This window comes from Lissotriton vulgaris, chromosome 9, assembly GCF_964263255.1.
Source record: "Lissotriton vulgaris chromosome 9, aLisVul1.2, whole genome shotgun sequence".
Taxonomy (NCBI): Eukaryota; Metazoa; Chordata; class Amphibia; order Caudata; family Salamandridae; genus Lissotriton; species Lissotriton vulgaris.
In genome coordinates, this window is record NC_141697.1 from 480,512,586 (window position 1) to 480,517,741 (window position 5,156).

Consider the following 5,156-nt stretch of genomic DNA (forward strand, 5'->3'; position numbering starts at 1 on the left):
CCGTGCAGGTGGCAAGAAAGGTTATTTGAAGAACCCTCGCAGGCTCGGTGTAAATTAATACCTGGACATAAAAGTGTACCGCTTAGTGAGTTCTTACAATTTTTACCACTAAGAAATACTTCCTTTCACCCACTCCAACATTTGTGTGTGTATGGTAAATTCCAGGTTGACTTAATGTACTCTTTACCCAATCTTTCATACATGCCTCCTGGTATGTGTCTTAAACAATACTGAAACTGGAAAATCGTCATTGGTATCATGATGGTGCCATATATTATCCATTCCACAACTGGCTTCTCAGAAACAGTTAATGGTAATCTATCCAGTTTTTCTATGCTCATTACCGTATAGTCTGCTCCTCTTTGTGCCAACGAGATTTTTGTATCTGTAAGGTTAAATACAGAAAACAATGACGTTGTGTTGATTAGACGCCATGGCACATAGCCTGAACTGAGATTTTGTAACGTCCAGCCTAGCGGCATTATAAAACGTAAGTGAGACTGGCCATGTTGTAACATTAGCAAGTCCTGCTCTTTTATGTCAATGGCAGATGATACAATACTGTCCAAAGAATAAATTCTGGAGGACAGAGTTGTTAACCTATTGTCTACTACAGAGAGAGCTTTCTCTAAATTAATATGATCAATTTCTCGTATTCTTTCTCCAGTTTCCATTTGCGTGACTTTCCATGCTTCATTGTAAGCAGCGTATATACCGACGTATATGAACATTTTTTGACGTGGTTTACGAGGTCCAAGTAAGAAGTCTTGTAAATCATTGCCTTCTTTAAGTAAAGTTAAGTGTTGTTTAATTTCTGGAAGTTGTCTCTGGGAATATCTTGGATCGGGCCTATTCACTGTGAACCCTTGTTTTTTGTTCAGGAATCTATCTTGACAGTTATTCGTGTCTGTGGGCCAGATTAACCATTTTTCCAATCAGGATTAGTTCTGTTCTGTTTTAAAATATGGGATACATCTACCTCCTCATCGGCAGTGTTATTACCGTTAGGTGAGGGCTTAGGTATGGACGGTTTGTTTAAATCTTTTACCTTAGCCAAGCCAAGACAAGATGTTTGTTGAACAGTGTCATTTAAAAACATTAATTGTTCTGGGATAATGCAGGCTCTGAATAAGGCTTCTAAACCTTGCACCTGCCAGTCTTTTGCGCCCCAGACAGTTTTTGTCTCAATGTTGTCTTTCCAAAAGTTAAAACCTAATGTAGACAGCTGAGCATAAAAGTTCGCAGAATAAATGTGTTTAGTATTAGTCAACATATTTTTCATTCCTGTCTTATTCACATTTTTGAAATAAAACGTTTCTGGATTTGTGACATTTAAACCTGAGAAGTATGGAAGCTTTTCAAAAAATGTTTTCGAGCTGCCCTTTGGCGGCATTGGACAATGTTCCCATTGATTATAATTAAAAACATTTCTAGGGTTTGCAGATTTGTGCAAATAATGTGAACCATAATGATTAAAACAATACATTTGTTCATAATCTGATGAACCTTCTAAATATTCATATTTTGTGAATTTAGCTGACATTTCTAAATCTGTCATCATATTATTAACAGTTTCAAAGTCCCAATCATCAGAAAATGTGCTAGGTGAGACAAAGTCACACAAAGAAACCTTAAACTGGTGTAGAATCTTTAGCAGTTCCACCGGGCCATAAATGTCCTAATCAGTTGTGTCCCATGCTATACCACCAGGTATAGGACGGCTGTGATGTTCACTGATGACAGGTCTCTTCGTTCACGATGAGATGATTTGTGAGGTTTCAGGAGCACGTTGATGTTCTTACTTGCTGTGTCCATTGCACTGTATTTTCCATCTATCATTTTTCCCAAACTTAAAACAAGAATGAGCCAAAGTAGGAGAAAAAGTACATCTAACACAATCCAATATTCAACCCATGGTGAAACCAGATATGTATTTTCAAGTTGATGATAGAGTTCTGTTATCTTTTCTTTGAAATTTTTATTTGCTGGCGTATTTACAGGTTCACTGGGATCCTCAGAAAATTTATCAAAGTTGATGAAATAGCCAGAGGCAGTTCTGTCAATTGTCGCAATTGCATCAGGATTGTTTGGAATCGCTGGAGCTATTTCTTCCTTAGTCATGTCAGTATAGTCAGAGGCTATATCATTATAGACAGGTGTTTCTTGACGAACTGTTATTTGGGTATCAAGAGGCACAAGTTCCATCGCTTTGTTGCATAGTCCTTCTTTTCCTACTGCAGGTTTATCAAAGGTGATAAGTCTTTCAGTTTGAATCTCTTGGATTGTAGCAAGATTCGGTCTTCTGCTACATCTTGGGAGTCCACTGGGCCTACTACTTATTATCAGCCACATGATGTGGTTTGACCAGATTGATGGACACAACTCTGTTCTCCCTTTTACCAGCAAGGGGCGGTAGTACCACTGATCTTTTTCCGTGGATTGCTAAGACAGGTACTGCTTTTCTGTAAGAAGGCCCAAATTCCTTCTTCACCGTGATCTTTTCCCTGACTAGATCTTCAATCTTTGGAATCCAGACAGGTCTTGCTGGGACAGGTGGTTTTTCTTCAGTGGTCGTTTGCTTCTGTATTGTGTCACTCAAACTTCTTCTTGTTTCATTTAAGTCCTTTAAAACAGCCAAACAATCTTTGATATCAAAGGGTTTTTGTTCTACCACTGAAGCTTGACAATCGAGGTCTTCGATAATCATTCTAGTACCAAAGAGCATTTCATATGGAGTGACTCCACCCAGAGAATTTCTTGGCAGATTATTTAGGCTACGTTGGACACTTACTAGATGTTTGACCCACCCATCACCCAAACCTAATACCCTAGCTGTTATAGATTGCTTTCTTCACGGTTTTTTCTTTTCACTACCGCATTACACTCAGGATGGAATGGACTTGAGTACCGCAATGCAACGCCCAAGCTGGCCATGGCCTCTTTGAAAGCTTGAGAGCTAAACGCAGGACCCTGGTCTGAATGTAGAGTGCTGATTGCATATGTGCCGATAGACTCGCAAATCTTTTAAAACAGTTCGGGCGTCAGCCGAGCGCTGAGGCCACATCCAAATGAATCTTGTCCTAATAGTTGTGGGACCGCATTCGTCCATTGTGACGTTTGCGTGTAGAAATTCTAATGCTGTCTAACAATGGTGTCCGAACTGGGCTGGCTACACTGTAGTCAGGTATCTGGTGGTCTTCAAAGCTATGATCTCTGTAACTGGTATTACAGTTAATTCCGAATTCGTAAACTTGGACGCTCATTCCCGGCCACCAGTACATCTCTTCTAATTCTATTAGAGATTTTAAGATCCCTTGATGTGTCAGACCCTCTCCCATATGTGCTTCGTGAACCAAAGCTCCTCTCCGGTTCTTGTTTGGAATTACTCTGTCCCCCACTCCAGGGATTCGAGCAAAAGGAACGGAGTTTGCATCAATTATGTATGTATACGTGAGTGGATAGTTTAGAGGTAATGCTGCATAGCTACCTTTCATTGAGGATTTGACTGCTAGCAATGTTTCACCGTCTATTTCTCTTTTTGAATGAGTGATTGTAGCTAGGAAAGCCGTTTGCACAGCTGCCTTCGCGGCTTCATCAGACAATGAATTCCATGCAAAGTGAACGCAATCACGCTGATGACTCAGTGTATGGATCGCATGAGTCTTTTGTAGTTCTTTCTGTAATAGAACTACTTGTTCCCAAAGCGTTTTATGCTTAATTGAGCCACCTTTTGCGTCTTTGAAACCGTTTTGAACCCAGTTCTGCAGATATTCATTGTAAGATTGGACGCAGTAATACGAATCGCACACTATGAGTGTGGGGAATTCGCAATCGGTATTTTCAAGCGCCATCTTGAAAGCCTGTAGTTCAGCTTGCTGAGCTGTACAGTCTCCGAGTGATTGAGGGCTGTGCTGATCCGTCTGTATAAATTATACATCAGTAATGTTCTACAGTCAGAATCTCGGTCGGCAGAGGACATTCGTTTTCGTATTATAGAAATTCTTTTGTTTTCAAGTAAGGGTCAAAAACGTATTCAACGTCTGTTGCAGCAAGAGAATATACCCATTGTATCCATCTCAGATTTAAAGCTTTAGCATTTGGAATGCTCGCTTTTGTCACTGCCTCTAGGGCAGGTACAGGTGTAACGATCATTATGCGTTTACCCTGCGCGAGAGCTCTCTTTTGCTACTGCAGTTTGAACCGCTATCAGAATCTTTTCTGTAGAAGTGAATTTCATTTCAGCTTGTGTTTACAAGTGTGATTTGTATGCTATTGGTACCTTTTCACCTTCATTAAAGGTTAGGTATGTGAATCCGCATCTCCCTGGGATGATTCGGATCAAGTCGCCTGTCTGTAACTGTGTTTTCGCTAACATGTCTGTTTGCACTGAGCGCAAAATTTCTGTGTGTTTTTGTGTCCAATTAGTTGGTTTGAAATCAGGTTTGATTAGTTCGTAGAGAGGTTAACCCTTTCTGTGTAATTTAGAACAAAAGTTATTCCAAAATTCAGGAAACCTAGAAATGACTAAGTTTTTCATCATTTTTGGAGGTTGGAGCAGCACACATTTCTCTAGAAATTTAGCTGCCAGGCTTTTGCCTTCACTTGAAAGTTTGTACCCTAAGAATAGGACGTTGAGGTGGGCAATTCGTGATTTCTTAAAATTGAATTTGTACCCTTCAGAAGCGAAGCCAAGTATTATGGTGTTCACTCTTTTCAAGTGCACGTCCAAGTCATTGTCAGTAAGATAGATGTCATCGACATAAGATAATGCCTCATCATCATATGTTTGTAGTAACTCTGTTACTCTCGCTGAAAATAACCCTGGACTATTCTTGAATCTCTGGGGGAGACGGCAAAGTTGTCGCTGTGTCCCCAGAAAGCGGTAAAGTTCCTGCTTTCTGGTGCAATGTTTTGACAGAAGAAACCATTTGAAATATCTAATGTGGTTTTATATTTTTTGTGCACAATATTATTCATTAGTGCTGCACTGTGTGCATTTTGCACTGCAAATGTTTTGCAACAAGAGTTTAAGTGTCTGTAGTCCAAAACAAGACGATATGTATTGTTTGGTTTGGAGACAGGAAACAAAGGATTGTTCATAGATGAGGTGCATGTTTCAATCACCCCTTGGTATTCAAGTTGATCTAAGATCTCCC